Source organism: Rattus norvegicus, chromosome 3 (assembly GCF_021556685.1).
Source record: "Rattus norvegicus strain SHRSP/BbbUtx chromosome 3, alternate assembly SHRSP_T2T, whole genome shotgun sequence".
NCBI classification, from domain to species: Eukaryota; Metazoa; Chordata; class Mammalia; order Rodentia; family Muridae; genus Rattus; species Rattus norvegicus.
In genome coordinates, this window is record NC_141536.1 from 21,578,286 (window position 1) to 21,597,357 (window position 19,072).

Here is a 19,072-nt window from a genome sequence, read left to right on the forward strand (position 1 = left end):
TCCTAATTCTCTTAACATTAAAAAAAAAAAAAAAATCGCTTGCCTACAGCCAGACCTCTAAGGTTCATCATTGGCTGTGAGACCTGGGACATGTTGCTTGACCTTTCTGGGCTTCAGTTTCCTAGCTGGAAAGTGAGGACATTGCACGTATTTGTGACCTCAGTGAGGCCGGGGAAAGTCCTTCCTAGTGGTCTCATGCTGCTCCTTAGCTGTTCTGCAGTTTGCCAGGATAGTTTTTACAGCAGAGCACCCAGTCAGAACATAGCAGGCCTCTCCCCCAAAGGCTTCTGCTCCTCAGTAGAGACCTTCACTCTTCATTGCCTCTTAGAAAGCACCCCTGGTCCTCCTGCCTCTGCCCTGCTTAACTTTATTTATCCTATTTGTCTGCTTCCCAGAGAAACTCAGACTTCCTAGAGTGGGCGCTAAGCTTTCATTGTTTAAAAAAAAAAACAAAAAAACAAAACAAAACAAAACAAAAAAAAAAACAACAGTCATTCATGTGTGCCCGCACATGCTGCAATCCAGTGTATATGTACACATCAGAGACAACTTGTTGGAGTCAGTTCCCTCCTCCCAGAGGCAGGGACCAGCCTGGCTGCTCTGGGTGGGTGACCATGCCTTTCTTATACCAGTGTCCTAGAACCAGGTTGCCTAGCAATAAGGTGCTGAAACCAGAAATCTGTCATCTGCTTCCAGTTCAACCAGTCACCACCTGGGGGACTTTGCACACAGGCTTCATTAAAGCTATCTAAGAAGTGGGCACACAGGTGGCATGGTGCCTCCCTCACAGTAGCTGAACACCATGAGGCAGGCCAAGGGAGCAGTATACAGGTCGTGAGCCTCATTACTGTGGACTCGAGTAGAATAGGTAAAACGGAACATAATCAGCCGGATGCTGTCCTGTGCCCATACTAGTGCAGCAGATTAATGGACAGCTGGAAGGTGCTCTGGGGACACAGACAGTCTAAAAGAATCAGAAGCGGCAATACCTGTCCCAACCAGGAGCAACCTTTCTTGAGGGGAAGTGGGGGTCTCCAGACATCCTAATGGGGTTGTTAAGTATTCATAGATGAAGGCTTTAAAAAAAAAAGGGGTTAGGGATTTAGCTCAGTGGTAGAGCGCTTGCCTAGGAAGCGCAAGGCCCTGGGTTCGGTCCCCAGCTCCGAAAAAAAAGAACCAAAAAAAAACAAAAACAAAAACAAAAACAAACAAACAAAAAAAACCAAACAAACAAAAAAAACCACGCCACTCCGTGTGCATTTGGAGGACATGTGGAGGTTAGAGGCAATTTGCTAGAGTTCTTTCCTCCCTTCGTGTGGGTCTGGAAGATCAAACTCAGGTACTCCCCACCCAGTCCCCAGGATATGTGGCTGGCCCCTAGTGGAGCCGCTTACTCCTTCTAGAACCTTCTGCACCCTGATGCTTGGCTGGCCTGGGACTCTCAGGAAAGCAGTATCCCCAGGAGATACTAGCGCTTTGGAGACAGGGATTTGGATTTATCCTAGGGGCCTACTTTTGTAACTGTATTGAGCACTATTTGTACACTTTTTGTACTATTGTTCATGCTAATTTTTTTTTAAGACAGAGTCTCATGAAGCCCAGACTGGCTTGAGATTTGCTAAATAGCCAAGAATGAATGAATTTCAAACATTCCTGCCTCAGCCTTCCTAGTCAGGGATGACAGGTACCTAATTTCCCTAGTGCTGAGATTAAGAAAGCATTCTATCAACTGAACTGCACCTTCTTCTCCACTCTGTTGGATGGGTCAATTTCAGTCCTGCAAGGGCTGTGATAGGAGCAATGTCGGCTGATGGGGAATTCATGGGTGTGGGGAAGGGTCCACAAGTTGGTTACCCAGCGAATCTGCATCTTATAGAGTCTAGAGCCCGCGCAGAGGGGTTCAGTGGCCAGGATTTGGAGTATGAGCCTCAGTCTTCCAACCTGGGCTGGACGATTAAGCACCCAGGCTGGGAGCGCGCCCCCGGCGCCCCCTAGCCTGCGTGGCGGCCGCGCGCACCGGCGCAGGGGGCGGCGCGGCCCCGCGGCGGGGAGGGGCGGGCGCGCGGACGCGCGCAGAAGCGGCGGCTGAACCCGGCGGACTAGCTGCGGCCGCAGCGCCGCCAATTCGCGTGCGACTCGCGCTTGCCCGCCGCCGAGAGTGCCGCCAGCGCCGGTGAGTGGCCTGGGACCAGCGAGGGGCGCGGGCCAGGGCGTGGGGCCTTTACCCGAGGCGTTGTGGGCGCGCGCGCGTGCCCGGGGAGTCGGCGGGGACGCCCGCAGGAGGCCGAGGTATCTGCGGCGGGCTCCATCCGCCCCGCTGCGCGGGAGTGCGTGCGTGTGCACATCAGGGGCCCCGACTGTGAGTTTGGGGTGGACCGGTGCGTGTGGACTGGCTCCGCTTCGGTTTATCGGTTTATCGTGTGTTTACTGTGGATGCCAAGGAGTACGTGTGCCCACGTGTCTGAACGTTCCCGAGTGAGTGTGTGCACACGTGCACGGGCAAAAGTGTACAAATTCCATACGAGTGTGTGTTTAGGATCCAGGCTGAGCACTCCACACTGCAGGCCAGTGTGTGTGTGAGGTGTCGGCTGACCCTGTCCGGAGACGGTGCTGGGTCGGATTCCGTGAGTCTGGGACCCTGGGACAGACACGCAGATCCCCCAGGTTCTGATTCTGGTGAAAGCTGCTCAGTCTGGCCTTGGCAGAACTCTGCATGGCCACGCAGGCTGAGGAGGGGGCTGCGCTGCACTTGAATTGAGGTTTTCTAAATACGTCTTAGTTCCCTGGCTTTGTTCGTGGCTGTTTCTAGCTAGGCCAGATTTAGACTCTGCCCCCCATATCTAGGGGTTAGGCCCTAGGGAGACCCAGGGCCCTAGATACTTGCTCTCTCTGCCTGCTCCTCTAAGTTAATCATATTCCCCTGATTTATCTGAGCCCCAGAGGCAGTAACAAATGGGTGACAGCACGCTTGGGACACATCCTTAAGGGCTGTTCGTGACGTTTTGATTGACAGTTTGTGCGTGTGTGTTTGAAAGTTTCAACGGCTTTAAAGCAAACTTTAGAAAGTTTCTGTTCAGAGTTTTACACCACTTGCAAACTACAGGTTGACTTATTGAGGGGAAAATGTCCTCACAGGAGTCTGGTGTGTGTAAAAGGGCATGTTAAAAACCCTGTTGCTAATGGGAGAAGAATTTCATTGAATGGGTGCCTGACTCCCAACAGGAGGAACTTAACCAGTGAACTTTGGACATCATCTTTCAGCACACAAAACCTGGAAGGAAACAAAAAAGACCCACGTTCTTTTTTTTCCTCTTTGTCCTGAAAACTGGAGAAGAAAAAATATCCCCACCTTCTGGATGTGTTGAAACTGTTCCCCTCCCCCATCAGGCCCAGGCTCTCCCTGGATCCCCCACCCCCAAATAAAATATGCCTGTGGGGAGCGGAGGAGTGAGTCACTCCCTGGCAGAGGGCCCCACGGCAAACATTTGGGAAGGTTCTTGCCTAACTTCCCAGAAGAAAAGGCCCGGGATTTAAAATGGTCCCTGTGGTTGTAAGCCTCCGAGCTCCGTCTGCTTCAGAGATGACTACAAAAGTCATTTGCTGTCTTTAAAAAGCCCAAGTCTCAGACTTAAGTGTTGACCGGCCAGGATTTAGAGCCGTTTAGGTTCCCAGAAATGGAGATGCTGACCTTTCCAGGTGGCACATGGAGCGGGAAAGGAGGAGGGAAAGGAGTTGGATCCTTTACAGACTGTGTGCTGAGAGAGGTTCTGGGGGTCCTTAACTCTCCTGGTATTCCATTCTGTTTTTGGGTTTGTGCCCAAGGCATCTGAATCATAGAAAGATCAAATGTGTCCCAGGCCACGAGAGAGAGGGTGGTGGCCAAAGTCTGAGCCACCTGCCTGCCTTCTAGGCCTTCCTCCTTCACTGAGCCCAAGACTTGACATTTGACTTCCTAAGGTGCACAGCTTGGGCACTGAGGACTTGAACACTCATGTCCTCATTAGGACTCACCTGTAAGTTGGAGGTTATTGTCTCTATTATCTGAGAAAACAGACACCAGGGGAGATGAACTGACTGGCAGAGTTCTGAGGAAGTAGCACCATGACCCATGTCCACCATTATTGAGGATGTGCCCGGTGCTGGGCTTGGTACACAAGGTTTGAAGTTATTTTTTCTTGTTCCCACCGACATTGTAAGATGAGAACTGTTATGGTGTCCATTCTATAGATGATGAAACTGGGACATAGGCTATAGAGTGGCAGTACACCCAGATTTTGAACCCAGACTTGTCTGGACAGAGTCTGTAAAATCTAGGTAAGTTGATAAATGGCAAAGTCAGGATTCTAGGACCGGCTTCCTTAACTTGAGGCACACCGGCTGGCTACCTTTATTGTGTTTTTGCTCTTCTAGCATGTTATAAAGCTCAGTGATTTATAACAGGCCAGGTTCTGCAGGCCTGCCTGGTTCCAGAATTTGGGGAGAGGTCCTCCCAAGTCTACCGAGCCACCAGAATGAAGGTAATACACAGTCTTTTCAAGTGCCAAGGATGCCCAAACTGTTGTCCCAGGGAGAATACTATTTCTCTCCCTCAGGTTGGACCAAAGAGGGAGGTGAGGGTGGAGGACTTGGTGAATCATTCAAGATTAGATATGGGTTACAGCCAGGTGTGGTGGCCCACGCCCATAATCCTGGCTGAGGCAGGAGGATTGCTTTGAGTTCTGGGCCAGCCTGGACTTACATAGCAAGTACCAGGTGTCCCAGGATTATACACCAAGACTCCATTTAAATAAATAAATTGATTAAATAAACACATAGATACTGGTTGGAGACAAACCTGGACTCGGCCCCAGGAAAAGCCCAGCCTCTGACCTTGTAGGGAGATGGAGCGTGGTCTCCTGAGAGCCTAACTCTCCATAAAATCTCTGACACGATCACTTTTGCAAAGACTCCTTGTCACCTGTCCTTCAGAACTGGGTCCGCCAGTTCACTTCCTCATTCATTTCCGTTTCTGGTGTTTCAGAAGAGGACCGTGTGTAAGTAAGGACCTGTGTGGTTTGGGCTGTGTCTGCCCAACTCTGTGTCCTCCAGGCCTAACAGGGAAAGGTCGTTCTGTCTCCCTTCCAAGAGTGTCATTTGCAGAGTGCTTTGCAATGCAATGCCTAAATGTAAGGTGTGAAATAATAGATGGTATGGGATGGCTCAGCCACGGTGCTGGCATTGATAGATTCCTCTCCATCTGGCCTGTGATTTGCGGAGGTAAAAATAGGCCTCGTTTCTATGTTTTTATTTATCTAATTTAATTTTTGCTGATGTCATCATAGGCAGCAAAGTGCATGTACTTGGGAGTTTGCTAGCTCTTAGGACTGGGGCTGGTGGAGCAGGGAGATTGTGGAGGGGTCATTTAGGATGGCCTGGGTTTCCGTAAAGGGTTTTGAAACTTTTGAGTGGGTGATCTACTATGTTCTTAGTTCCGTCACCCAGGAAAGGTCATCTGTCTGTCCTTCCTTCCTTCCTTCCTTCCTTCCTTCCTTCCTTCCTTCCTTCCTTTCTTCTTTTGGAAACTTTCTCCCATTCCTGTCTGAATTTGGTAGCACACATAATCCATCCTCAGGCCAAACCTGTGGCCTTCTCAGACTCAAGGTCCAGACAGAAGTAGCACTGGGGCACATCCGTTAGTGGTGTAATTTCCTGTGCCATTAATCCTGGGAACTTGGACTTGAGTGTGTGATCTGGCATTTTGACATCTGCCACTCCAGCAGGACTTGCTATGTGAATATAGACCCACACATACAGGGGACTCCAGTTCTGCATTTTAATCCCCCACAGGCGACTTCTCACGCAGTCTGGCAGCTGAGGAGCTGGTCTCCTAGGCAGGCTTCTGGAACTGTGCTGGCTAGAATCGCAACATCCCCCTGAAACCCTGTTCACCACCCCTGGAGCAGCGCCCTGAGGGGGGCCTTCAGATTGCATGTGGGGCCACTGGATTCATTTAGTTCCAAAGGCTTTACCCACGGGGAACTGCTCTTTCTCTTAGACTTCTATGTGCCGGTGACCTCATAGAAAAGAAAAAGGGGGCTTTGTGTAGGAATTTCAGCCAGTGTGAAGGAATGCGACAGGGAAGGGGCGGGCAGTTGCTGTGGGAAGCCTTAGGCGCCTGGCTTCTCCCCAAATTGTTTAACCCTCACATTTCAAAATCAGGGTGGCCCTGGAGAAAGATTCTTTCAAGGGGAGCCCTCCCTTGTTGCCCTGTCATCCGTCAGAGAGGCTCCTGGGGTCCTGCCTTACACACACTCTGACTGCACTCTCAATGCAGGCGGCAGACAGGTGGCATTTGTTCAGGACCCATTCGCTAACACCTGTCCTTCAGCTGGGGGTTTCTGGGAAGGAATCTACTTACAAAGGGGCATGGTTACTTTCCAATGACCTGGTCTGATGTTCAGTGTCTCGCAATGCCAGGGAGAGCAGATCACCAGTGCATGGGGTGGAGGCAACCACAGGAGGCTACTCAGGGTGAACTTTGGGGGCATTGGAAACTGCCGGGTGGTCGATTTTACAGACTGGAAACTGAGGCCCTGAAAGGGTAAGGTACTCATAATCAAATTTAGAATGTGAGCCTTTTCCGTGGAGAGAGGAGGGGTCAGTGGTTAACAGCATTGGCTGCTTTTCCAAAGGTCTTGGGTTCCATTCCCAGCACCCACATGACAGCTTATAACCACCCCAGTTCCCAGGCGTCTGATGCTGCCCTCTTCTGGCCTCCAAAGGCACCAAGCAGGGACGTGGTGCACAGACATACATACATGCAGGCAAAACACCCAGACATAAAGTTTTAAAAATAAAGAATTTGCCAGGCATAGTAGACAGCGGTGGTTTGGAAAGAGGTTGGATTTCAGTGCTGGCGCGCCCCTGTGGCACCTCCAGAAAAGGTTTGGGGATCTGTGTTTGTTTTCTTCCTACTCACTCACCACAGGGCTAGACAGTGAGCCCCCTCGGTTTGGGCATGAAGCTGGAAAGTCTCTGAAGGCCTGTGAGCTATTTCAGGTGTGGTTGTTAGGAAGTGAGGCAGATGTTTTGTTAATTATTTATATAGCGTGGCCCAGCAGAGGTCTGTGTTAATAGGAGTGGTCATCACAGACCCCAGAGGGACCAGAGTCCTCAATGAGGACTCTCAGCCCACACTGAAGTCCACTGGGCCTGAGGGAGGCCACATGTATTGAGGCTGTTCATTTGAGGCTGTTCAATTGGTTATCTCTAAAAGATGGGCAACTCTGATTTCCAGAATGGCTGTCCCTCTTTTGAGGAAGCTTTTGAGGAAATTTGTCCAGTTCCTTATACCTGAAGCCCACTAGGCTTATGAGGGAGGAGAGGCCAATCGGCTACGGAGAGCCACTCCCTGACAGAGATTCAGGCTTCACTCAGGCCCAGCCTCCACTGCCATGTCCATCCAGTGGGCTGTGTGTGCCAGACAGCAGCTTCCGCTTCTCCTCACACGGCAGACTGACCTTCGAATATAGATACTGAGAAGTACAGCGTCTGGGACGAGGACCTTCTCTGAAAGGCCACTGAGCATGAGGGCTGTGAGCTTCTCAGAGGGGAGGGGCAAACCCACCCTGCCTTCTTGTCACCTGTGTGCACAGAAAGGGATCTGCTCAGGAGTCATGTCGAGAAAAGCAGCTCATAAAGAATATTCAGACTAGACGAGTCTGTGGAGTGAAGGCAGGTAAGAGTGCGAGGGCCTGGGAAGAAGGGGTGTGAGGAATAAGTCAGGGCTAGGTAAGTGCAGGGTTCCTCTTGGGGTGATAAAAATGGTTGGAGCTAGGTTGTGCGCCATTATGAATGTACCAGATGTCTCTTTACAATGGTTAATTTGGGTATCGTTCAAATGATAGAACACTTGCCTAGCATGTGTGAAGTCCTGAGTTGGATCCCCCAGCAACACACACACACACACACACACACACACACACACACACAGAGAGAGAGAGAGAGAGAGAGAGAGAGAGAGAGAGAGAGATTAATTTTATATGATTTTAAAGGGAAAAGCAAACCAGAAGAGATTCTGTCGATCTCCTGCCCCATTTACAGATAGGAATTGTGCAGTGCAGGGAGCATGCCTGGCCTGAGATCCTATATAGCTGTCCTGTGGCTTCAATAGGGTTATTCTCCCAGCTTCCAAGCCATGCGTCCTGACGTCTGGGCCTGGGCTTGCGAGTGAGGCAGAGCATCTGCAATCGGAAGCAGGCTGAGTGGACTCTGGTCTCGAAACTGGAGAGACCTGTGTTGGCTAGCATGTGACGCACCCATGTACTCACGCAAGAAACACATCCTGGAGAGATGGTTCAGTGGTAGTTAAGGGCTTGCTCTTGCAGAGGACTCCTGTTCAGTTCCCAGCACACATCAGACAGCTCACATGTGCCTGTAACTCCAGTTCCAGGGGATCAGATGCCCTCTTCTGGTCTCTTTGGGCACCTGCATCTACGTCGCACCCAAACGGACAAGCAGATAAGCAGATACACATACGCGCCCACGTGCGCACGAGCGCACACACACACACACACACACACACACACACACACACACACACACGAATAAATTTAAATATATTTTGAGACAAGATCTCAGTGTAGCTGTAGCCGGTGTGAAACTTCCTAGCTGATTCTCTGCTGTAAGCACGTGTGCTTGGCCTTTGGAAGTGTCCGCTGTGTGGGTTGGGGGAGGGTAACGAAATCTGACCTTCCGACTAACTGGAAGAAACAGCATGTACCACGGTCCTGTGCTGACAGTATACGGTGTCAGTTGTCTATTTCTTTCAGTTGGGAATGCCATTCCATAGGGCAGGACTTGGTGTGTGGCCACCGTGTGTCCTCAGAACGGGTCACACAGTAAGAGCGGGATTATCAGAATATTTCTGCACTCCAGCGTGATGACATGGGTGTTCAGACATCCCAGATCTGGGGACATTTCAGATTTTCAGATTAGGGTTATTCGATTGGTAAAGTCCATGCAATATTCCAGAATTCAGGTCTGATGTCTGAAGCATGGGGCTGGAGAGGCGACTCAGTGGTTAAGGGCACCGGCTGTTCTTCCACAGGACCCAGATTCAATTCCCAGCACCCACACGTCAGTTCATAACCATGCGTGACTCCAGCTCCAGCGGATCTGACACCCTTTTCTGACTTCCGCTGGCATCAGACATACAATTGGTACACAGACACTCATGCAGGGAAGGAATCCATACACCATATACGTAAATAAGCAAATAAATAAAATCTGAAACATTCCTTGTCCCAAGCGTTTCAGATAAGAGATACTTAACCTACGGGAGGAAACTAAGCCTAGAACAGCTTGTACCTCCCGAGTTATGGAATCTCCTTCCTGGGGCACTTCTTTGTTCAATGTCTGTACAGGAGGGCTTGAGGGGAGGCACATGCCTCTCAAAGTTGGTTTTAATTTTGTTGGGGGTGCTGGGGATGGCACCCAGGTCTCCCCCACGCCATGAAGGTTACACTCCCTGCCTTAAACTGTGTTTCTTTTCAAGTAGGCATTGTTGTTTAGAGGGAGTGTCCTTCGTGAAGTGGCTTTGAGAAAATGAAGGAGTTAAACTTTCCAGTGCAAGTTCTAGAGTTGCTGATCCCCAGGTGGGCATGATCCCCAAAGCTACCTCAACCCAGAAATGGAGGATCCTGGGGTGATAAGAGGAAGTCACTCTCTTGTTCTTTTGGTCTTGGTGGATATCTACATGGTAGCAACTCTCATGGCAGCAGACAGCAGAGGCAGGAAGCCTGCCCCAGGGGCTTGGAGGATGCTGCAGCTCCCCGAACTGATTTGTCAGGCCCTTAAGCATGCACACACTGTGGCTGTGACGCAGAGAAGCTACCATGTATGTTTTGTTCCTCCTCTGCAGGAATCCCACTGGTCCTTTTTGTTTACTTTCAATGCCAGCCTCCTCGGCTAGTCTGTAAGAATAAAGCTGGAGTTCGTCTGTGCAAAGCCTGGGAACAGGGTTGGGACTGTGGCTCTTGGAGCCAGCCTGGTGGTGACAGCATGGTACGTGGTTTTCTGTAAGGAATGAAGGGCAGTGGGTCCTGTGCTGCCCTAGGCTTGGCATTAGAATCTTTAGCAGGCAGGTTCATGGTGCTATTCAGCCCAGGCTGGAAATAGCCACCTAGGGAAACACAAGGGATCAGATACGTCCCTCTATCCCTCTTCCTAGGCAATGCAGAGGGAACGATTGTACCTTCAGCTAACAGCTGTCTTTTATACATATATTTCTGGTATCCTACACCCTCTGTCATTGATCATCTATAGGTTAGGCATAGCGTGACCCCACTTTTCTGTTCTCTTAAAGGGCAGTGATGTGTTAGGGTATTTTAGTGTTGGCTTGGGACAGGAGAGGCTGTCCTAAAGAAGCATTCAGCTTCTGGCATGTGAGTTTCTGGATCCTCTGATGGCTTGTGGGGCAGCGTCTCTGAAAGCACACACTGCTGAAAATTCCTGCAACATATGGCCACAGTGATGTGCTAATGTTAGCAATCGAGATACTTAATTACATAGGAAAAAAAAAAACCCTTTTCCTACTCGCAAGGGTTTACTGGAGAGCCTATATGTCTCAGGCCTGAGGGTCCTGCACAGTTTAAATCAGATTGGCAGATGGGGTATCATTATCATGTATGAATTTATTATCTAATAATTATTTTTTAATTTGGTCACAATTTTATCTGGCAACTTCTTTAATTGTTATTTATCCACCTACATTGGATCCATCCTAGTTTGTGCTTGACCTGATACTGGGACCTGGGGACAGAAGGAAACAGGAGTCAGATGGGCCTGAATCTTTGTTGTGTACCACAATGCCCAGGTGGTGCTGAGGGCTGTGGTTGAATCTGCATTTCCCAGTGGGCACTGTGAGAAGTGTATGCTTCCTACTGTGTGTACATCCATAGAGGCCGGCAGTGTGTAGACCGCCCAGCATTTACTGGTTTGATGAGCTCTTTGGGGCCTGGCTCTCTTCTTGTTAGGATCGACTAAATCAGCCACTGCTCACACGCCACGTGATGATGTCCCCTGAACGAACCAGAAACAATCCAGATGCCCCAGGAACCGATGTGAGAACAAGGCACCCCTTCACACATCGCGTCTCAGTTCAGCGTCTTGCCACCACCCAGCATTTTGAGACAGAATGTGAGATCTCGTGGTTGGCTAAATACATAAATATTTTATGTCCCAATATTCTGAAAATGAAGCCCAAATGCACAGAACTGCTGCACATCAGTGCTATGGATCATATGTTATAATAATCTGATGACATGTTGTTTAAATATTTATGGGCTGATGCGACATAACAATGGGGGGAGAGGGGCGTCTGGGAGCAGAGTCATGGCAGATGCTAGAACGGAGGGAGCATATTCTCTCCATCCTGAGATGTGTCACGTGTCGCTGGGGTGTGGGGCAGTAGTGGTGGTTGACATTTATCGGTCATTTGCTGTGAGCTGTACCTGTCAGTGGCTTCATTTTATTTCATCATCACAGTACCCCTTGGAGGATGGGAAAATTAATAATGTCTGCGTTACAGACGGGAAACTAAGGCTCAGGGTAAGACGTGCAGCTAGGAACAAGCTATCAGGGTGACCTGATGCTGCACTTTAAGGTCTTACCACTGTGCCGTTCTTCCACGTGGGTGACAGGTCACATCAGTGCCTGTCCCTTCGCACTGCTCGGAGGACCCCTTACTACATGCTCCTTGGAATTTCCATGTCACAGGAAGGGATGGCTATGTCTGTAAAGTGACAGACGGAATCAAAACTGTGACCATGGGCTGCTATGGTTGAGCGTGTGTGCCCAGCGCACATCCTCAGATGTTCTGCAGCTCTTTCTTTCTCATTTTTCATCCTTGGTTCTGCAGTTGTTACAGGAGGGTTCTCTGCAGATGGTATCCCCTTGTGTCTTTAGTCCCCGGCCCCTGCGTTGGCCTCACCCCTTGCTGCAGGCCAGTAAGTAAAGTTACCAGGTCCTCACTTCCTGCTCAGCTTTGTCATTCCTGCCTCCAGGGAGCCACCTGACTAGACCAGCCAGTGACATCATTCCCTGGTGACATCTGTTGGACATTCTCATGAGCGTCCTGTCCTGAGTTAGCGTGTTTTCTTAACCACTCACTGTCCAGGAAGCTCCCTCAGGGCACAGGCCTCAAGGTTGCCACCTCCATACAGGGCGCATAGACAGCCAACTGAAGTTCAACAAACAAGACTTTCAAAGCATCCTCTTGGAGGTGACAATCCCAGACTTGGTAGTGCCTTCCACTTTGCCAGGACTTTGGAGGTATTCTCAACGCCCCTAGAACTGTAAAGTGCATGTCAGGATCGTGTCAATGGAAGGTGAGAGTGACTGTGTAATTTGTGAGGCCCAGTGTAAAATTGAAGTGCAAGACCCCCCATGTTAAAAGAATCAGCAAGGAGGGAGGGGCTGGGATGTGACTAGACGCATGCAGACGACACACATGTGTAATTACAGCGTTCAGGAGGTGGAGGCAGGGGGATCAGAATTTTGGGGTCATCACTGGCTACTATATGCCATGTTGTGGGCAGCCTAGGATGCATGAGAACCTATTTCAGACCTATTTCCGTCCTCACCCCCCAAAAGGCAACAAGAATCAGAAAACTGGCTTTTCCTTTCTTTGGTATTCACCTCCCTGCCTGTCATGATTTTTATTTAATGTTTACTTCGTGGGCTCGGGAACTCTCAGAGTAAGTGCAGACCCCACCCTGTTGCTCCTTGTGGGGACCACCTGACTCCCACTCTGCCATGGGTGACAGGCTCACTGGGCACCTGTCCTTTGGTGGCAGGACCAATGTGTACTGAAGGTTCAAAGCCCACACCAGCCCCAGGGTTCTCCCAGATATCAAAGGTAATGCCAATAGTGAACCCGGAGAATGACAGGCCACACTTAGCTCCCTTGTCAGGACAAGGTTGGTTGTCCAGGATAGTTTCACAACTGTCCCTCTTAAACACCGTCTTCTCCAACAGAGAAGGTCCCCTTGTCAGTTCTCCCAGAGGAGGTGGGGTTGGGAGCCAGATCATTTAGAGGAAATGATATCTTCATGCAGACCATGATCCCTGGAATGACCACTACCATTCAGCAAGCTGGTCTCTCTTCTCTGGGCCTCGTTTGCTAGACAGACCGTAGAGCCAGCCGTCCTGTCTGTGTTCCTGTCCCTGAGCGACAGAGTTAGCAGTGAAGTAACCGGGCTGCTGAGGAGAGATCAGAATTCGGGGGTCATCACTGTACCATGCCATGGACGGCCTAGGTATAGATTCTGTGGGAAGAGCACCAAGCTGAATGCCCTTCAGAGACCCAAGACATCAGGAAGCTGTAGCTGATGCTTCTGCTAACAGGGACTTGGTTCTAGTTTTGCAGTTAAGGGAGTTGAGAACAGGTAACCAGGGGAGCAGAATGTTTAGCTTCTCAAAGGTCTCTGTGTGAAACTCTGAAGTGGGGAAATAAAACTTCCTTAGTTTCCACTATGCAGCCAGGGACCCAGCCAGATGCTGTGTATGTTTTACCTTCATTTCATTGATTAGCCCTCCTGATCATGCTGCTGAACCCATTATTCAAATTAGGACAACTGAGGCTCAGTATCAGCAGGAAACCTTGAGCCAAAGCTATAAACCAACCCCATGGCTTTAGGTCCCCAGAGTGTAGCCCACAGTTACTGCTGGCATGGCCTCCCATCCCTGCAGCCTGCCATGAGTGTGGAGGTGGGGCACTCAGTGCTTCTGTTCTGCTCATGCCTCTGAGTTCCCACCCTGGCTTCTGGCAGGGAGCAGATTCCAGGGGTAAGCTCCAGCTTCAGCCATGCAAGACTCAGCCCGACCTGCAGCCATCCCTGCCTAGAGACAGAGGAGGTGGGCAGTTAATTTGGACAAGGCTGGTGCAAACCATGCATCCCCCACTTTGCCCACTGTAGCTCCTGGTCTGTCACCTCCCCCCATGGGGCCCCAGTTTTCTTGTTTGCAAAGCCAGGGGTGATACAAGTTTGTTTGTTTGTTTGTTTGTTTAATTTGGCCCTCCGTTCCATGCCAGGTCCATGACTTACTGTGTTGGCAAGCAGTGTAACCAAGCTACAGACTGACTTGCTTGGTAAGAGCTTGGTGGTACCTATGGTGTTCAAGTTGCTTTGAGACACGTGGTAGGTCACTCAGCCCCACCCCCTACCTCACCCCACCCCTCCCCACCCTCACCGAGTCTCCTTCCTCTCCTTTAGTCATTTATTTATCTGAATGAGTGGTGTCCTGTTCGACTGTTCAAAGACATGGTCGTGAGTCATGGGGACAAAGTCCCTGCCTTCAAGCAGCCGGTGTAAGGAGCCACATTACTGCCTTGGAACACCGGGGAAGTTCTGAAAGGGAAATGTCCTAGGGAAAGGGTGGCTCTGTTTGGGGCTAGTGGGATTCCCCAGCTTGTGGGGTTGGAGTGCCCTCAGGTCTTCCCTCCCTGCAGAGTAGCAGTGGTGTGTGGGATTTTTCTTACCCTCTGCCACTGGCCGTGGGCTGGGCTGACCAGGTGATAGTCACACTGAATCCTAGGTGTGACTTGATGAAGCAGATGACATTTTAGTTCCATTTTACAGACAAGAGTGGGAGGCTGATCGTGGCTGGGTCATTTACTCAGTGTCACGCGTTAGGGCCTCAGTCAAGCCAGGATTTGAACCTAGGCCCTGGACTCCAAGCCTTCCCTTCTGACCTCTTCATACCTGTGTCCATGGGTGTCCAGGTAGCAGAGGAGCCACAGGTACCTCTTGGGGCAGTGGGTGCCCTGCAGATGTGTGGTCAGGGAGAATAGGGGCAAACTGCTTGTGCTGAGAAGTGAACCTTCCTGCACAGCCCAGGATTGCATTAGCTCCTTGTTGCAGGAGCTGTTGGGATGATGGGGTTGTGCTGGGATGAGGAGGCTGAGGCTTAAAGAGGCTCCACAGACGACTGAGGTCACACAGCCTCATGATCTGACCCTGTTCACGGCGTCTCTGTACCAGCACTGGCTTCTACCTTCCACTCCTGTTTGGAAGCGAAGTGTGGCAGACACCTTAGTGAACTGGGAGGGTGGGTGTGTGGAGCAAGCTCTTTGCATAATTGTGGAAAAGGACACCTATGCCACTGCAAAAACACCTTTGAGATGCTGCTGATTGCTGGGGCAGATGAATGACAGTGTTCTGCGTGTGCGTGCGTTTGTGATGGTGAGGGCGCTGTGTCATATCCCAGGCAGGGTACACTAGTGCTTTATGGCATCCGGAACAGACAAGCCTTTTAGAAGAATTGTCTCCAGGGCTGTCCTATCCCACTGTTGGCAAACAGGCCTAAAACAGCCAGGAAAGCCGTGTTGGGTATTCACAAAGTGGGGAAACTGGCATTTTAGACTCGCTTATTTAAAGCAGGAGTCAGGGAGACGAGAGACTGAGCGGCTTGTCGCCCCACTGCAGCCTGGGAGCTGAGTCTTCAGGGTTTTCTTACCATTTACAGGTTTCGTCGTCGTTGTTGTTGTTGTTGTTGTATATTTGTAAAATGAGGCTTCTGCTGGCAAAAGCAGGTTTTAGCGTGTGCAGTGGTGCTTTCAAGACCTAATAAGGCCCCAAAGGAGGGCGAGTTCCAGCCACGCTCTCCTCCCCCAACCCTCTGTTCCGTCTTGCCTCCTACACCGTGGGCACAGGGTACCATTCATCTTGCTTCCCATTAACAGAATTACTGCCATCACTTCTGCAGGACAAGATGGGCCCTTTGGAACTGCCTTGGGGACAGAGGCAGGATTGGTCGCCAGGCAGTTTTGCTTAGACAGGGAGTGAAAGAGAAAGGGAGGAGCAAGCACGGGCAGGACTCCCACACAGCATGGACTCCCCGGGTGATGAGGCTTGCAGGTTTTAGAGAAGGGGACCATCTGCTCATGTACCCTTAGGGGCTGTGACAGGGCATGTGATAGCTTAGCTGCAGCACAGAAGTGCACAGATGTGACCCTGCTGAGCGCAAAGGGAGGGAAGGAGAGCATCCGGTCTTTATGGGGTTCTCCTACATCCCCCACATTGTACTGGCCACCTTTGGGTACGTCTTGGGTTGTAGGAATCTTTGTGCCCATTTTCCAAAGAGCGGCAGAGGCCCAGAGTTACATAGCTCCTGAGTAGAGGTTCTGGGATATGACCTTCCCCTTCCCCCAAATGATTTTTCCATTTCGGAATACCCTTCCTGGAGGCTTCAGAAAGGAGCAGAATAAGAGCTCACCATCTGACTGTCACCAACTTGTCCCATCCTACCCTGATTCCTTGTGCAAGTGAATTGACATCTGGGGTTCAGTGTTGTGCCAGTGTTGACCCAGGGCCATGCTAAAGTCCTATAGTCCGTTTGCACATCTGTGGGACCCTGAGAGTGAAGGAGGGAATCCCGAGCTATACCTGCACCCTATGTACCCATTTGCTATAGGAGTAGCAATTATGTCACAGTGATGCCAGCTCAGATAGATTGATTGAGGTTGCCTGATATACCCAACTGAAGTGGCTTTGGAGACTGGGATGGATTAGTAATGTCTTCTGTGGCTCACCAGAAAGAAGAGAGGGCCTGACACTTTTACTGGTCTCTAACCTTAAGGGCGCTGTTGTTCTTGGTCAGAACTCCAGTTCTGTGTGACAGCACACAATTAACTCTAGGAGAGAGGGGGAGGATGACCTAAGCGCACAGTTGGAAATCTATGGGTACTAGAAGGAAGGATTGATGAAGGCTTCACAGCCCCTGAGAGAGCCATCAAGTGGAATTCTTCTACTGTAAATGTTTGTAAAAAGCATTTTTAAACTTCTAGGGATAAGGCTGAAGTGCCTATGTATTTAAACCAGGTCTGTCTGCTGTGCACCACGTTTATTTCCTGAGTGCCTCTGAATAAATGACTTTAGCTCTCAGTCCCGGTCTCCTCATCCTTAAAGTGAAGCTCATTCTCTACTCACAGGACAGTGAGGAGGGGTGTCTCAGGGGATGGAGGACTTGGAGTGCAGATCCATCAGTGACAAATCGGTATTTAGAGTCAGGCCCCGCCCTTGCACCTGCCTTGTGCCAAATTCTGGGCTCCTGTGCTGGTCTTGCATCTCAGGAATTTGGCTTAGGCAGTACTGCCCTGAGGTGGACTGAACAGGACCGTGCCGTCCCCTTCTCCTTTTATGCAACCCCTGGCCTCCAAGGATGTTTTTCCCCCTCTCCTGGACTTGGGGCCCATCTATGGCTAGGACAAGCCCACTTCCTGTGTGATCCTGAACGTAGGCTGGTGCAGCTTTCCATGACAGCCCCCAAGGAACTAGCAGTGTATCCAAGGCCTGGTTTCCAGGGGAGCAACTAAGCCTGGAACTCTTGCCTCCAACTCTAAGAGTGATAAATACGAAAGCCTGAGACTCAGTCCGCACAACCACAAGATACACTGCCCCCGAGGCACAGCCAGCTAGGGTTGCCTGCAGGTTGGTGACATAGGTTATCCTCTAGCCTGCCACATTGCCCAGCGTAACCCTGTGGGCCCCTGGCCTTGTCTAAGACACTCCAGGCCAGCCGGGGTGGGAGGTGGGGATGGATGATGACCGTGGCCCAACCCCAGCACATGCAGTAAGCACAGATGGGTGCTAAGGCAGTCCCAGTGGGACTGCTATACCTGGATTTACAGGGGATTCTGTTTGTCTGTGTTTGAGAGAGGGTCTCATTTTGTAGCTCTGATTGGCCTGGAACTCTCTTTGTAGGCCAAGCTGGCCTTAGACTCATAGATCTACTGCAAGGAAACTCTTTAGAGCAGAGAGTGGAACTCCACCTGTGGTGGGAGGCCATTGGGCAGGTTTGGAGCCAGGGCATCATAGTCTGTGGCAACTGGGGGCAGGGCACTGCGGACGCTAGGGGGGAAGGGACAGGTAGAGGACAGAACTGGCCCAGAGTGAGGGGTGAGTTGGGAAGCCTTTGAGCCTTGAGTGGGACTACAGACCACATCCCATCTTCCCTGTGGTTTACTCGCCCTGGGCCGTAGGGCCAGTGTTGGAGGGCATGGCCTTTCACCTTACGATGTTCCTTATCTGTGGATTCGGGTGAATCAGGTGCCCGCAAGAGTCACAGGGAGAAGGAAATGGAAATCCCAGCGAAACAAATCCCTACGGCAAGTCAAAGGGGCCATGAGTCCTCAGTGATAGCATGAGCCACATTGTGTGTCCTGGGGTGTGTCTTGAGGCAAGGGAGCTCCACCTGACACCCCAAAGTTGACAACTCTCTTAACAGTATGCTATTTGTATATCAATATTTGTCATATTTAAACCGCATCAACTCCTCCCACTAATGTTTTTATCAGCACATCGGCCAGGGCTTTCACACACTACTGGTTGGTTCTCGTCTCTGAACAACTTACTATTTAGTTATTTGTTGCTGGGGATGGGATAAGGTTTTGCTGCATGGTTTAGATCGGTCTGATACTCACTGTGTGCCCTGGCTGACCTTGAGTTCACAATTGTTTATTTAGTGGTGTTAGGGTATGGGGTGGTGGCATGAGGAGTCAGTCAGTTCTCCCTTCTGCCACACCACCTCGCCAGCCTGATGCCCAATCTTGAAAGTGAACCCACAACTGGAAGAGATGGGGTAATTTTCCTAAAGCCACACAGCAAGGAGGCAAGCCCTCAGCCGTCTCCTCTGGAAGACCCTGGGCTACCCCCTTCCAGAACCAATAGCTTTAAGCAGGTGCAGCTTTGTATAAAGACCTGTCAAGCAGCTAGCGTCATCTGAGATGGGACTGTATAAGTAAGAGGCCTTAGGTGTTGAGCCTGAGAATGGCCACTTTATCTGGGAGCCTTAGTGGTCCATAAGGGAGAGGGGTAGGTCATGGACTAGCCAGGATGCATAAAACTGATGTCCCAAAGTCTGTTCATGGCTGCGGCTGCTCTCACTCTGCAGGAGATGCCACTCATCTGGGTGTTGGGTGGGAGGCCCCTCACCTCGGTTCCCTCAGTCACACTCAAAGCTTTCCTGTGAAAAACAAGGTCCTCTCCAACTTGCTGGGGACCATGTGAAAACAACTGATAAAATATGTAAA

The 19,072-nt window shown here is 50.6% G+C and overlaps 1 protein-coding gene across 5 annotated transcripts in view; it reads left to right on the forward strand.

Moving 5' to 3' along the window:
* Positions 1-2,056: 2,056 nt before the first annotated feature.
* Nek6 (NIMA-related kinase 6) overlaps positions 2,057-19,072 on the forward strand; it is a 72,022-nt gene continuing 55,006 nt past the window's right edge. The window contains exon 1 of one of the 5 annotated variants that reach the window (XM_087652896.1): positions 2,057-2,289. The gene's annotated coding sequence lies outside the window, so the exon portion shown is untranslated. 5 annotated transcript variants of the gene reach the window in all.